Below are 15,540 nucleotides of genomic sequence, written 5' to 3'. Positions count from 1 at the left end.
ACCAACACACCCACATTGCCAAAGTTTTACTGGCAACACCGTTAAAGCAAAGAGGACCTCGGCCAATCCCCAGGTAGATGCGTAGGACTAGCAGCCTACTTCTTGCCCCTCTTGAACCACATCAGGCATCCAAGAGCCTTGCACAAGTTCACCAGCAGCATCGCTCCATCTTCCCAGACACCATAAGGCAAAACCATCAAAGGTGAAGGTCCGCCCGAGGAACCCTCCACACGTAGTCCATCAAAAAGTGAACCAAAACCACCACTTCTCAACCAGGCATTAGTGGATCTTCAAAGCATGTTTACAACACCTTGACTTCCTTTAAGACCTCCTCATTTAACTCCAGGGCTTTCTTCTATCTGAATTGGTTTCATAAGCAAGAGAAATCAAACAGTTCATTTTTCCAGCGCCGGTTAATTGGCTGTGATGAAACACAAATTCTGTTTGACAACATTTGCCCATGACTGATAAACAGTCTTCAGAGAGAACACACAATATCTAGCGCTTCGTGCAGGGCACGCCCAGCTGCGGGAAGCACTGACAACTCAAATGAATTTTTTATTTTTTTTAATTTTTTTTTAAAAAAAAGGAGGAAAAAAAAAAAGCTGGAAATCCTGCTTGTAATAAGGAATTATATGTTTTCAGGAGGCATTTAAAAATACCAGAAACTGTCTTAATGCTACATCCAACTCCCACCCAAAGATACCTGTTGCTTACTTCAAATATTTTTCTTACTTGTACCATGAATAGCAAAGAGCTTCTTAAGGAGTCGGCATGGCGTGCTTCTCCCAGCTCGTGCAGCGAGTATGGCATCGCTAATCCTGTCACTAAAATCACATACACAATCCTAAAATGCTACTCTGTCAACTTTTAATACAAGTGCACTCACATAAAAGCTGTTAAAAAGGGAGAAATTAAAAAATAATGCCCTGCTAGAACAAAATTAACCAAAACCCACCAACACACAAAACAGGAACATGCCCTGGTGTCACCAAGGACTATTTAATACTTATCACGTAAAAGTGAATGCGTAGTCTTAACTTCTAGCTTCTGCAAAGAAAACATAATGCAGAAAAAAATAAAACGTTTCCTACTCAAATGATACAGCTTTGCACAAAAAAATTACAAACAGCATGCTTCTCCAGGTAAAGTTTAAAGGATCCTCAAAATGGTGCAAACACAGAAGCACTACAATCATCAAAGCCGTCTTCGTAGAGTTTTATAACACCGAAATAAGGAACAAAACTAAGAACCAGAGTTTACAGAGAATTCAAGTAATATTCATATGTGTCAAGAAACAGGAAAAAACCAACTTTTCGAAAGGATGAAGTACTCCGTTCCGTTTCTCTCCCTCGCCCCCCCGACACAAAGGCTGCAGTTTTGCACCAGCGATGCCGCAGGGCTATCCCGTGCCAAGGGAGGGGTAGTTAGCGCGGGGTGGCTCCAACCGCAAATGGTCGCTGCTCCACCAAAGAAAAGTGGCTCCAGCAGCAGTGGGCTGGAGTCGTAACTCGGTGTCAATCGACTCGCTGTTAGGCACGCTCAGCCCGTAAGATCGCATTCGTGAACCTAAGAAAGCTTGAGGCATAATCTCATTTAGATCTTCTGATGAGAATGAACTCTTACACAGCTCCATCTCTAGAAGAGAGCTGTCCCTCTTCCCAGGGTTTCATTAGAAGGTCTGAGCTGTTGGTAATACAATACAAATACAAACCAGTGATTCACCATTCATACAAATAGAAATGTTTCTTGCTTCTATAACATAAATGTTTCTATCCCACCTTTTATGTCAGGGTTCCCTTCTGCACATTCAAGAGGGAGATCATAAAGTACCGTAAGTGCTGGACGTGAACACCTTTGTACGTATTCCAAAGGCGGGAGAGCTTTAAAAAAATAAATAAATAACAAAGTCAGTTGGCCTCGGTCAGGTTAATGTTTGACAAGAACTACCAGGGAGGGCAGAGCTAGCAGCTTGCTGTAGGCACTTCTCCTTCCCACTCAGCTCCGAAACACCGCAGAAATCCCCAAGAAAGCCCTATGCGCCTGGACTTGCCGCTGCTCCTCCGACAAACGAACACAAATCCCTCAGCACCGTTAGGACGAGAAAAACTTCACAGTGCTTTTTGTAAGAGCACGTTGCTAATTCCAGTGCCTCAGTCAAGTGAAGATACAAGTAATTACATCCTGCTCTTTTGTTTTACCTGCCAGATTCCCCCCTCCTTCCCCAAAGCTGTAGCGCGTTAGCCAAGTACCAGCCAGCATCTTCTGCTTGAGAAGCCATCACACCGCAATGATGGATTTCAGAATTACAGTGATGATTTGTAACTCAACACTAACTACTGAAGGAGGACTCGGGGATCCTTGAGAACTCACGAGGCTCTATAAGCGTAACGTCTCACTAAACAAGGTCAGATGAGAAATGAGTATATTATTCATCACACATGAGATTCAGCACATAGAAGCAAGGACTGCATTTTGACTAAGGTAAAAGTTAACACCCAGCAACCGGATTTTACAAGTCAAATTAAGGAGGAAACTTCTAACTTTAGCTGCGATACAGCCCATTTAAAACCAAGTTTTAAGTCCATTTCTAAAACATACGACTTAAAATTCTTTACATCCAGGAAGGATTTGCAAGACTGGTTTGATGTCATTTACTCAAGGGATCTTAAGAGATCCAAAACTACCTGTCCTTTAAAATGTCATAGTATTTTTGTGCCAAATCATTACAGGGCAGTGAAAACATCTGGTTTGCCCTTGCCCCTGACCATCCTCATACAGAAACAAACTCCCCAGCTCTTCTTCTTTGCAGAGAGCAGCGCTGCTCACAGGATGTCAACTCCAGTCCCTCCTTTTAGTCCTGTCTCTTCAGAAACAGTAGAGAAACAGGGAAGTCTAGAAGTGACAGCACAATCCCTGCTCTCTCCTCCTCTCTTGGCGGATGCAAACAGCAGAGGAAGGTCCGCTGCTCCAGTGGCCGTCCCTCTACCTGCCACAAAGCAAAGGCACACGCGGATGGCACAGATCTCAAAAGAATGACCCAACAGTGGTGTTACTGACTCTCAAAGGAAAAGAGTATCTCTAAGATTGAACGTCTCGATACAATAAAGCCATAATCTACTAAAATTGTCTTTTTCTGCACCTACCACAACACCAAGCCAGGTAAGACAGAGGAGCCCCAGCGTACTCATCATCAATAACAGAGCCTGAACCAGAAGTAAAGCTCATTTCTGCTGTTAAGCGAAGCAGAGTTTCAACGTTGCCTTCCCAAGTTTTTGCATTTCTATTTGCTTCATCTTGCAATACCAGACCTAGTTTCAGGGATACGAGGCTTTCTGAACCAAGGCAAGGATACTCTTTTTAACATCACCTGAAGCTCGAGCCCTGACGCCCTACAGTTGAGAAGACAAGAAAACCAAAAGCACAGAGAGCAGACTGAACTCGGCAGAGCTCTGCCATCCACTGGGAACGCAATTTTGTTTCTCACGCAAATCTCAACCTGGCAAACTTCAGCCCAATTCAATCTCACACTCAAACAACGACATTCGCCTCATCCTTTCAATTCTCCATCGCTGGTAGATTCCAGGATTTGCACAGTGCAAAGATGGAGCATCATGAACACAAAATTTTTACATGCAACCTTTTCATGTCCACACAGGCTAACCCAAGCATATTCTAATACCGTTTCCCAACAATATTCTGCAGTTTAATTGGGCAGAAACTTAATAACCGAATTCCTGTGCCTACATGTTCTTCTGTTTAAACTTTGAAGCCAAGACAATTGGTGTTTAAATTTTATTAAGCAATAGTTATTCAGACATCCAACATTAATCTGGCTATTATAGTTCTGACTTCCTCACATTAATTTACTTTCATAAAAGACATCATTACATTTGAGTGTTATGAACTCTACGGCATTAGAATTAAGAAAGGATTAACTTCACAGAAATTCTCTGATAAATATGCTCTGTATAAGATTTGAAACAGCAGACGATGTTTTAATGAGGTGCCATCTAAACTACAAGAGTGAAAAGGCAAAAGGGAAAAGATCACGTTCATTTCAAGGTTCACATCCTTCTCCCATCTTAACAGAACCACAGAAGAAGCAAGGAGAGAAAAAGTTGAATCACGTACATTACCCAGGTTTAACTGCCATCTCCTCCAGTCGTATTGAAAGATCATCTGTCTGCACTGTCTCACAAGGCATTTATCTTGGCCCTCCTATCGTAACCAAGGCTCCCGCGTTCTGCTGCGTAACATACTAAAATGAACATCAGGGTTTGAGATAATAAATTCAGCCACTGTATAAAACCACTTAGGTCTTTTGTAACTGCTCGCTGGAGTAAGGTCTCTTCCACATGACAACGCTGTATAAATACCGATAGCATCTCTCCCCCTTGCCCTCGCTCCGTCAAGCACTCCTTATTTTCTAAACACAACTTTTACTTGATGTGTCTTCACAACACAAGTATCGGTAATAAAACATTTTGGCACTATTAATACAACCTGTGCCCAGCTCTACTCGGTGCTTAAAGCAAAAGGCAATTTTTAATATTTGAGAGAACAGCGTGGGTGCGGTTCCCAGTTGCCGGCCCAGGGCGGATGCCCAAAGCAGCTCCCACCCCGCGTCCCGCTCCTGCCCCGCACCGCTCTCCTGGGCGCGCTGACACGGCTGGCTGTGCGGCGGGGCAAGCTGCGTTAGGGAAACCTGTGCAGGTTCAAAATGGGTACTTTGGGGCACTCCATGACCCCCCAAACAGTCATACGGGCATTAGAGAGCAACCTGTTTAAAACAAAACAACAACCAAAAAACCCAAACAAAGAAAATACCCCCCAAGCCCACAAAAGTCTCATTAAATTACTCCCTATGTTTTTTGCCCAAACCACGACAACATCGCAGTGTCGTAGGTGGACTTCTCTGCAACAGTTGGCAAAGTCACGGCTGACAAAAGCAGAGCAGGAGGATGCTGGCGAGCAGGTCGGCAGCCCAGGCAGCGTTAAGGACCTTCACCGCTTTGTGATTTCACTCTCTTCAGAAACACAGGAAAACACTCGAGGTACACTACAGAGAGACTGAGCAGCACAACAACGTGAATTCTGCTTCCAGACTGGTACCAGAACAACCAAAGGGGGTGGAGGGGAAGCATCAAAAAGCCAGCTGAGTTCACGCATGTCCGCATGTAAATACCTTTTCAGAAACAACGGCCTGAACTCACGTAGCCCCACTGCCTCCCGTTAGCAGTTACGGTATTTCCAGGACTGCTTTGCGTTTTGAAAACTGGAAAGGTTCACAGACTTCTTAAAATCCACAATTTTGAGTACCAGAAAAGAAAGAATAAGAATTTTAACTCTGATTCCCAGTTTTCAACCCTAACTTGCATGCAAAGCGTTTACCACATTCATCACCATTTGCTACCCGTCTGGATCTCCTTTCTTTTTCTTTTTAAATTGAAATACACTAAGATGATGACAGCGCATATTAGTTAAACTTTGGAAAAACCCACTAGAGGAGTATTTAAGATTTGCAGACAAAGCAAAAAAGAAAAAATCTAGGCGAGAGGAAGGGACCAGAACTATCTAGAGAGTTAAGCTGAAATTCAGCAGGAAAGCCACAGCTTTCATGTGCAGTGCTTCCAAACAAACACTGGTTAAAAAAGTTGGAAAGTTTTAATCTTTCATCCTACCTACTAAATGCCACTTGTATTTCATAATCCCTCAAAGCAGATTGAGAAAAGTATTAAAATTTCAGCAGTCACTGGGTATAGACATTTAGTATAGTAGTAATTACTTCAGGAAAACAGTTGATAAACATTAACTTACTTATACAAACTCTTTTAATAAAATGACATTACCTTTTTTCACCCCCAAATGATGTTAAGTTGCTTTGTTGTTTTTTTTCCTCCCAAAGTTCTTACAGCTTTTCTCACTTTTGGATGTGGCCTTAAAACAGAACCTGTTCGCAGGGTCCCCATGTCCCAGGCCGGGCACCCAGGAATCCCACAACACTTCATGGCCATCCCCGCAGAGCACCAGCACCACTCGGGGGCAACCTGCTCTCAGCCCAGGACTGCCCAGGTACACCAGAGACGTGATAATTATGAGCAACAGTAATTATGAAGTATCTTCTGCAGAAGATCAAAGAATCATCAAACAGTTTAGGTTGGAAGGGACCTTGAAGACCATCCAATCCCACCCCCTGCCCCAGGCAGGGACACCTCCCCCCAGCCCAGGTCGCTCCCAGCCCCGTCCAACCCGGCCTTGAACACCCCCAGGGATGGGGCAGCCACAGCTGCTCGGGGCACCCTGCGCCAGGGGCTCACCACTCTCAGAGGAAAGAATTTCTTACTAATATCTTACCTCAATCATCTCCCCTCTTTCAGTGTAAAACCGTTCCCCCTCGTCCTGTCGCACTCCTCCCTGACCCAGAGTCCCCCCCCAGCTCTCCTGGAGCCCCTTTAGGAACTGGAAGGGGCTCTGAGGTCTCCCCGGAGCCTTCTCTTCTCCAGGCTGACCCCCCCACCTCTCCTAGCCTGTCCTCCCAGCAGAGGGGCTCCAGCCCTCCCAGCATCTCCGGGGCCTCCTCTGGCCCCGCTCCGACAGCTCCGTGTCCTTCTGCTGTGGGGACCCCCCGAGCTGGAGGCGGCACTGCGAGGGGGTCTCCCCAGAGCAGAGCAGAGCGCAGCAGAGGGGCACAGTCCCCCCCGGCCCTGCTGGCCACGCTGCGGGGGATGCAGCCCGGGGGGCGGGGGGCTCTCTGGGCTGCCGGCGCACATTGCCGCCTCATGGGGGGCTTCTCCCCCACCAGCCCCCCCCAGTCCTTCTCCTCAGGGCTGCTCTCCATCCATTCTCTGCCCAGCCTGAGTTGTGCTTATATCTAAAGATATCTAAACAGTTTTTGGTCTATCCAGACCAAAAACTGAACTTCTGCATTTGATAAACTGGTGAAGGCGTTGTGCAAGTCGGTTTTGAACTGCTGCTCCTAACGTATTTTTAACTGTAAGCTAAAAGACTTGACAGAGATGAAACTGCAAAACACAGAACCATAACAACATATATAATTTAAAGTCAGTGAGACTCAATGAATCTTGCCACTAGAGAAAGAAGTTAAGCTTTTTCTCGTACAAAGTTAAAGAAAACACAGGCAACCTTGCAGAAGTCTTGTCAAAATTCCGTTGAATTTCAAAACGCTTAATGTGATAGGCCTGTTCGGCTCATACAGAGACTTCCAGTATGTCAATTTGTTACAAAGCTTAAACCTCATAACGTCTCTGGTAACAGATAAAACTGCTTTCAAGTGCTACAGGAACGACATGGCAAGAAATGCTTCCCATTGCTAAAGCTTCCAGGGATATGGCGGACAAACAGCTTCAACTGAACAGTTCTGTTGCCTTTCTTAGGCAGCTGGCACGGACGGCAACGCCTCGTTGTTGGCTGAATTAGCTGAATTCTATTAAGAACAAGATTAATTTTTTTAAGGTATGATTTACTATTTACTTACAGGTAATATTTTTTTTTTTTTAAATTAAGTTGTATAATGGATTAAAATAAACTATATAAATACAAAGTACACTCCTGGTAGTGAGAAATCACCCCATTATACCAGCCAACGAGATCCAAATTTTGTGCTCATCTTCTCTTAAATAGAAACCAAGCTCAAACCACACCCATTTCTGACCATCTTTAGTTTTGGAGTCTGTCAGTAAATCAGGACTGAATGTATTTTAACATTCCTCTGCATAAGTACAGGCGCACGGGGCAGAGGGAGCAGGAGGAGCGGCCGGCAGCGAGTCCCCACACTCACCGGTGCCCCCCGCGCTGCTCTCTGCCGGGTGGAGCACATGGGAACAGGATTTCACAAAAAAAAAAAAACAAAAAAACAAAAAACACACAAACAAAAAACCACCCACCCAAACAACAAAAAAAAATCAACACAAGCTATTCAGGCCAAATAGGTACATGAAGAAGACACCATGAAAACATCTTTAAATGTCAATTCAGCATGGGTCCTGCTTCGTGTGGCAATGGAAGAATATAACTTCTTTCTTAATAAAGAGGAAACTGGGGAAAAAACGAAGAGAAGTCCTTTCTTAGGAGGTTATTAGTGATTAACAAATTTAAGATGAAGACTACTTGTTAAAACTCTCTCCTAGTAAAACATATTTCTGGCAATTATTGGCTAAGAATGTATCACAGTACAAACTACTTACTTCTTTTTTTCCTCATTAAACATAATTAGTGCAGATATTTCAGCAGAAGTAATCATCGCTCCAGGAAAAACCTTTTCCCCCTTTGTCTTTTAAAGGCTGTCTACACCACAGTTTTCACCCCATCAGATCAACATTTTAATGCAGTGCTAATTTATCCCATCAGCACCATAAGGACAAAATTAAATATAGTGGTTCCAAAACTTCCCTGGTCAATTTAAAACAATGCACCGAGCAGGTACAGCGCCTGTGCCGCTTTGCGCCCACCGCCACCACGAGCCACTGACATACAGACCACCGCGAACGGAAAGGTTTCATGGTAGATCGCAAACAAATAGACTCCCCCCTCAATATACAAAAAACCTACTCAAAACGCAGGAACAAGACTCTCAGTAAGCTCTTTTCCATAGAGGACCACCCAGCGCATTAAAAAAAAGGACATGAGATAGGCAAAACATCAGTCCATTTTATCTCATCATGGCCGATCTTTATGCTTCAAGGCCCTTGAAGTTACAAGAATAAAAGAATATTAAGACATGTTTGTAAAATCAAGCGTTTTTCAATCCCAGCAACTTCCATCAGGTTACTGTTCTTATTTATGCCAAAACACAGTAAAACTTGCTAATTTAAACTTACATCATTTTCCTCCATTAAGTCCTTTAACGCATTTTTCCATATTCAGTTTTTCTGAAATTTTCATCTTAATGGCTCGATTTTTCATATCTGGACTTTGACCAAGCAATTTTTTAATTATCTTTAAATAAGGAAATGCTTATGCTAATAGTAATGGAACACTGGAAAACGAGATTGGCACATTTTTTATTATTTTTTTTTTTCCAGAAACTCTGGTTACTCCTCTGCCCACAAAAAACACAACATCACACAAAAGCTAAATTCCCATTTTGATGTGGCTTTTTTTGGTTTGCTTTAGCCCTCCCCTACAGGAAAAATACTCCCTTAGTTGCTCCGCAGCCAAACTATACAAAGAGAACTGTGGACTCTTATCTCCTCATCCTACTCGCTTTAATGATTTGTGCACATCAAAGCCTGATTAAAACCATTTAAGCACTTCCATCGCTGAAATCTCTTTAACGACTTTTGGAAATTAAATTAAATGCAGAAACAACAAAAAAAAGCAACACGTGAATGTACAAAGGTGTACAGTTATGATCAGCTATTGAGCTTTTATAGTAATGTTGGCATGGATGGGGACACACATGGAAGTCCACACTTAGTATTTTGAAGCATAATTTGTATACAAATATTGCAGACAAACAGTATCAATATTAAACATTCATTTAAAAAACAGACACTTGCAGCAGGATCGCACTACCACTAAGGAAAGCACATTCTACATTTTTGACTGCTTTACACAGCCCAAAAGGAAGAAAAAAAAAAAAAGCAGCGCATATAACTGTCTGCGAGGGTAAATAAAGCTATCACAACTTGTTTCCAGATTTTCTGATGCTGGAGGACCAGTTACACTAACATTGCCTTATATGGCTTCAGGGTGGCTGTACATTTATCTATGAGTACGTGTCTATCTATGGGTAGGTGCCTCCTACCTCGGTATCTATACGCTATCCGCAGCCAGAAGAGCAACAAAACATCTGGTCTGTTCTCCTCCTATTTATTTGGTTTCTGTATTTGAAACACACTTCCACTTCTCACATCACTGCCTGATCACAGATCGCGATTTAACTCTCAAAGTAAAGATTCACATGAACCTGCTACACTTCAGTGAAAAAGCAGGGAAGAGACTGTTCAATGGCGTGAAATTCCAGCAGGAACCCAAACAGTTGAGGAAAGTATCTAAAAGGGAGCAATTTACCTTGGTGAAATCTTAGAATCTGAGCTAAGGGCACGTTTAAACAATTTTTCCTGTCTGAAGAGTACTTTTGAACCACTGGTCGCTGGTTAGAAACACTATTTTCCCAATGTTTTGTTCTAAAAATTAAACATACTATTATTTTTCCCTTAACATTGGAAAAGGTATGAAAATAAAATGATGTATGATCCAACTGTAGTGAGATACCAAGTACTCACCTCTGGTTCCAGAAGACTACAAAGTTACAGCATAGCAAAACCCGAGTGTCTTCTCATTTTAACACCACGTACGGTAAAAGTTCCCAGCCCCAGCGGGGCCGCCCTCGAGAGCTTCAGGAGGGGCACGCGCGTCTCCAGGGCTCCTTTCTGCCCCTCCACGAATATAAGCCACTAAACTTAAAAGCCGAGAAAAGTTTCGAGTTTGGTCCAAGAGTAGCTTAAAGCTACCCTCAGAAACTACAGATAAAGGGGGAAACATCAATCGTTTGTAGGAAAATAAACCAGTGCTAACACTGAAGAGAACCGCACCATTATTCTGGTCTGTCGTCTCTTATGCCCCGATGTGGGACTGGGAATAAAGAGCAAGAGAGTGCTGTGAGGCTGCGGAGGAGTACACCTATCCTTGGGGAGAGATTCGGAATGACAAAACAGTCTGTCCGGAAAAACATGATCACGACAGGACTACAATGTAAGAAAAAGTACACTCTGTATTTGCTTAATTCTAAAACATGAAAAGTAAATTACCAATAAATGTCAAGACACGAATAAAACCAAAGCCGAACCGTAATAAAGAGCGATCAATACAAAGGGGCTCCGAGCTGTTTCCTGAGGCGGTGTTGGGACTGGGTACTGTAGCTCAACAGAAAAAAGTGCAGGAAAACTTTTCCTAATGAGCTGTTAACAGAAGAAAATTAGTTCAAGACTTCAGGGCAGGAACTTCTCTTATTCAATGTTTGTACAGTACTGAGCACGAGGAGATTTTTTTTTTCATTTTTTCCTGTCGGTACCTGGCTCTACCACCAGTTAATAAACTGGGGTTTACATTCATCAGCAAGAATTAACGAATCAAGTAAGAACAAGAGACACGACAACTTGAAGAACTACAAGCTAATGCACTTGGGGAGAAAACATAGTTCACTACATTAGGGCAAAAAAGAGGTTTGAAACACAAAGTTGGAGAAAGAAACTTGGAGAGTAGTTAAGAATTTGAGAGCCTGGGGAGACGGCAGACACCAAATTAGACGCGAGTGCAGGAGGCAAACAATATCACGGCTACGGGGAAAATGGAATTTTGGATGGCACGTACGAAGCTGGCCCAGAACCAGCCAAGGAAGCAAGCCCTGCGCCGCCGCAGCTACGCGCTGCGCTAGGCACCTCCACACCATCACGCCTTCAGTTCAGAGCGCACCCACACAGTCATTCGAAATGGGAAACCTTAATACAACAGGAATACGTACATCTAGTTCAAGTATCCGAAAAGAATAAATCTGGATTCCGTAAGAGAAAAATATAGAGTAAGACAAGAGTACTACTTTAAAAATTCAGGCTGACCAAACTTAGGAGAAAAGCTTTAGGAGAGGAAGGAGCACGAGCCCGTGCAGCTGCATTTCCTAAGCAGTGACAGAACCCCCGTCATTTCACAAGCTGGAGAGCATCCTGTTAGTCATTAGTAACTGCAGAGAAGGAACAATCCTGCAAGAGAAGAGTATTTGCCAGATGAGTTCTTTCATCTTTAGTTTTGCAATTCTATGAACCTGATTCCGTATTATAACACGGTTAGCAATGTATTTTACATACATCTAACCCTCCTCTATCTAAATGTAATCTGTTAAAAGTTTCCTGACTCATTTCCAGACACAGTCCCTCTTCATCCTCGTCATCCTCTCCATCTCCCCACAATTTGGGGCATTCTTTTCTCACTGCTTAGCCAAGGTGACATCAACATCGCTTTGTTCTTGATACAAACTCCCCAACAGACATTAAAACCGAGTGACGAGACACGTGGACTCAAGTTTAGTTATTTCTTCGTTTCTGTCGAAGGTAACTGTGAGACTAGAGCAACACGAGAGAAAGGAAACATGCCTGTAGAACAAACCACATGTGAGTAACAATCTGAAATTATGTGGCCGAGAACAATTACTGCAGCAGAAAAGAAACCTCAAAGTCACTAAAATCTCAAGACTATTCTCACATCCTCAGCCAGGCAGACCCCAAATACAACACTGCGCAACTAACTTTCCTCCCAGCTCTACATACACATTGAGGCAGCCTCTTGAAAGATGCTCACACTCTTCCACACGCCTAACACGGGCAAAATCCGCCTATCGGACGGCTGCTGGTTTCATGCCTCAACTCTCAAGATTCAGCCTCAGACACGGGTATCACCGGTTAATATTTCTACCCTCACCATTGTAGATTTCTGGTGATCTGGAGCAAAGAGTAAGAGCAGTAATGATTAAAAAACTCACAAAACAAGAGGATGAGCAGGAAGGAAAGGAAGGGAGGCATCGAAGCAGTTACGGTAGCTCTCGTAACACTGAAAATACGGGAAAGTGACAATGGGACAGCAGTTTCACCATCACTTGGCCACAGAGTCCCCTGTCTGCTTCAAGAGATGCTGTGAACAGCGCTCTCAGTCAGTAACGCACAAGTCATACATGTCTTTAGTCACATCCAACATCCAGCAACAACCTCAGTGGAAAACAAAGTGCAGCAGACCATCCTTGCCAGCAGCTGTAAGCTAGAAAAGGAAGAAGGAACTAGTGCATACGTGCCAATTTCTTTGCCATCAACTGTAGCGTCAGGACAGATTTCTGGTGCAACTATTTATCTACAAAACCTGAACAACACAAAGTGTATGGCATTTGCAGATAAAATATGTGGCTTCTTCTCATTAAATAGTTGGGCCATACATGCAAAAGCATTCGTACATTCCAGCTTACTAAAACGACAACCTAGAAGAAATATTTCACTGAAGTTTTATCGTGCTTTATCAAGTTCAGATTATTATAACTGTGAAGAATGCAAAACACACAAACATGAACTACTTTTTTCTTTTTGGTTGCTGTGCGCTTCCTGCACGAAAACCTACCCCAGGCACTCAGTCTTGCTCTCTCAATGTTTGAGACGCAGGAGAAAACTAACAAAATGAGAAGTGCAGAGATATTTGAAGGAAATCCTAGGGACCTGAAACTATTTTTGAGACTAGAGTTGAAATTTACTGTTGTCTTTCATGACCGTTAAAACTGTTCAACAGAGAACTTGCACAAAGCTGCAACTACACGGTCGGGAAATCAGAAAAATGAGCATTGATACATGAATAAAGCCAAGATATTAATAATGCTAAAGGGCAAAATTTTCTTTCTTGTTACGGACCAACAAGAACTTCTCGATTACCACTACGAGCCATTGTGTAACTCTAGTATAATACCCATATGCAGTATCTACATGACTAAGACTGTATATATTGCACCTTGCTGAGGCGGACGACACAACAGTGGTGCTATGAGTTTAATAATGTTTCTCTCATTATGGGAGATAACAAAATGACAAATCAAGTCTACAACCACTCCTCCAAAGCACTTGACCAGACCCTATTTCGCAATAACGCCCCCGGGGCTGCAAAGCACCGTGTCCCAGTGACTCCAGAGGAGCATTCCAAAGTTTTAAAGAAAGGTAAGGAACTAGAAATACACCCATGGGAAGTTCAGTACCTGGAAGGGAGCTGGCAACACAGTGACAAATAAAAGCACGGACTGGAGCAGAACAAGTTAATTTCAAAGACTACTGATGCTGAGTAAGTGCCTGTTCAGCTCTCACAGAGGCAAGTGGGAGGTCTGACTGACATCAGTGGAAACATGTGAACGTTTAAAACCGTCAGAGTCTTCATAAGTAAATGATCAAACAAGGCTGTAATAAGCCGAGGAGATGGGCCTGTGAAATAGAGGAGCCCACACCTGCTAAGCAGAGCTCGCTTTTCATTAGAACATCATCTTTTCAGGCCATATTTCAGATACGGGTATAAGCACTCTCAGTTTTCCCCTAAAATGAACTTAACCGCTTTCTCATTTCAAGGAGTGAATGAAAGACACAGCAACTGAAAGCACTAATAATTACACCTATCAACACTTTCTTGCTTTGTTCTGTTCATTGGAAAAAAAAAAAAAAAAAAAAAGAAAAAAAAGAAATCACTTGTCAGCTCAGGCTCCAGAAACGTTAAGCGATCGCTCTTTTGATTACACAGTACAACACAATCCTCACCGGAGGTGAGGCTTTACGTAAGGACTACCCGGTCACCCGCGGGGAGGATGCGACCGGGGACCGGTGACCCCCAGCGCCTCCCCTTCCCCTCACCTCCAGCACCCACCCGGGGCCGTCCCCAGGGCCGCCGCTGCCCCCCGCTCGGCCCGCCCCGGCCCCAGAGCGGCTCAGGGCCTGAAACGCAGAGAGCAGAGGGGAAGGAACAAAGCCCTGACGTCAATTACTGGAACAGGATTAAACCCAACAGCCCAGAGAAGGGCCCGCATCGCCCCACCGGCACCACCCCAATGTCTATTCCAAGGGGGGGCCACACGGGTTTTGCTCTCCAGTACGAGAGGGGGAGCGGTGCCCGACACCTCCTCCCCCTCCCCCCCCCGGTCCCGCCGGCTGTGGAACCCCTCTCGCCGTGTCACTCGCCACGGAGGTGAGCGGGGAAAGGCGGCGGTCCCGCGGTTTGAAGCGGGAGAGACGCGCCATGGAGCGGGCGATGCCGACCGCCGGGAACGGCAGCTGGGTGGGGGGGGACACCGGGCCCCGCGCAGGTAAGGCCGGCGCGGAGAGTCGGGCCGGGGACGCTCCCCCAGAAGTCAGCCGGGGAAGCGGGGAGTAGAGCGGGGCCCGATGGCGGCCGCTACCGGGATCCCGCCCGGGGACCGTGCGGGGGTGCCGGTGTCGGCGGGAGGGCCCGCCCCCGCGGCGGGCCCCCCTGCCCCGCGGCCGGCCCCGGCGCCTCCCCACCCCCGGCCGCGTCTCACCTCCGTTCGCCGCTCCGCTAGGCCCGGACCATTTCCTGGCTGCCGCCACCGGCCCGCCGGGCGGGGAGGAGGGAAAGGGGAGGGCGGGACGAGGAGGCCCAAGGGAGCGGGGGCGCCGCCGCCGAGTCACCGACCGCCCGGGGAGCGCGGGGGCAGGCCCGGCCCCCGGCGGGGGACGAGGCCCGGGGGGCGGGGGAAGCGGCTCAGTGGCGGGAGGCGACGGCGGCTCCCCAGGGGTCCCGCCGCTCCATCGCGGGACGGGGCCGGGCTGGCGGCGAGGCGAGGTCGGGGAGGGCCGGCGACGTCGGCCTGGGCAGCCCGCGGCCCCTCGCCCGGCTCCGGCCTCCCTCCCTCCCTCCGCCCGCAGCCGGGCACTCGCGCTTCCCGGCAGCCCCCGCGCCGCCGCAGCCCCGCCGCCGCTCACGTGACCCGCCGACGGGGACTCCGCGAGCACGTGACCCCGCCGAGCGGTGGAGGGGAGGGGTGAGGGGAGG

At 45.8% G+C, this 15,540-nt stretch overlaps 1 protein-coding gene across 1 annotated transcript in view; it reads right to left on the bottom strand.

Annotated features, from left to right (window-relative positions):
• The window catches only part of AFF4 (ALF transcription elongation factor 4), a 52,507-nt gene extending 37,451 nt beyond the window's left edge, over positions 1-15,056 (bottom strand). Inside the window, exon 1 of the mRNA XM_082490021.1 lies at positions 15,047-15,056. The gene's annotated coding sequence lies outside the window, so the exon portion shown is untranslated. The remainder of the gene's footprint in view (positions 1-15,046) is intronic.
• Positions 15,057-15,540: the final 484 nt, after the last annotated feature.

The sequence above is a fragment of the Vanellus vanellus genome (genome assembly GCF_965231255.1).
Source record: "Vanellus vanellus genome assembly, chromosome: 13".
Taxonomy (NCBI): domain Eukaryota; kingdom Metazoa; phylum Chordata; class Aves; order Charadriiformes; family Charadriidae; genus Vanellus; species Vanellus vanellus.
The sequence above is the reverse complement of the archived record's forward strand: the minus strand, read 5'-3'. Positions and strand labels throughout refer to the sequence as shown.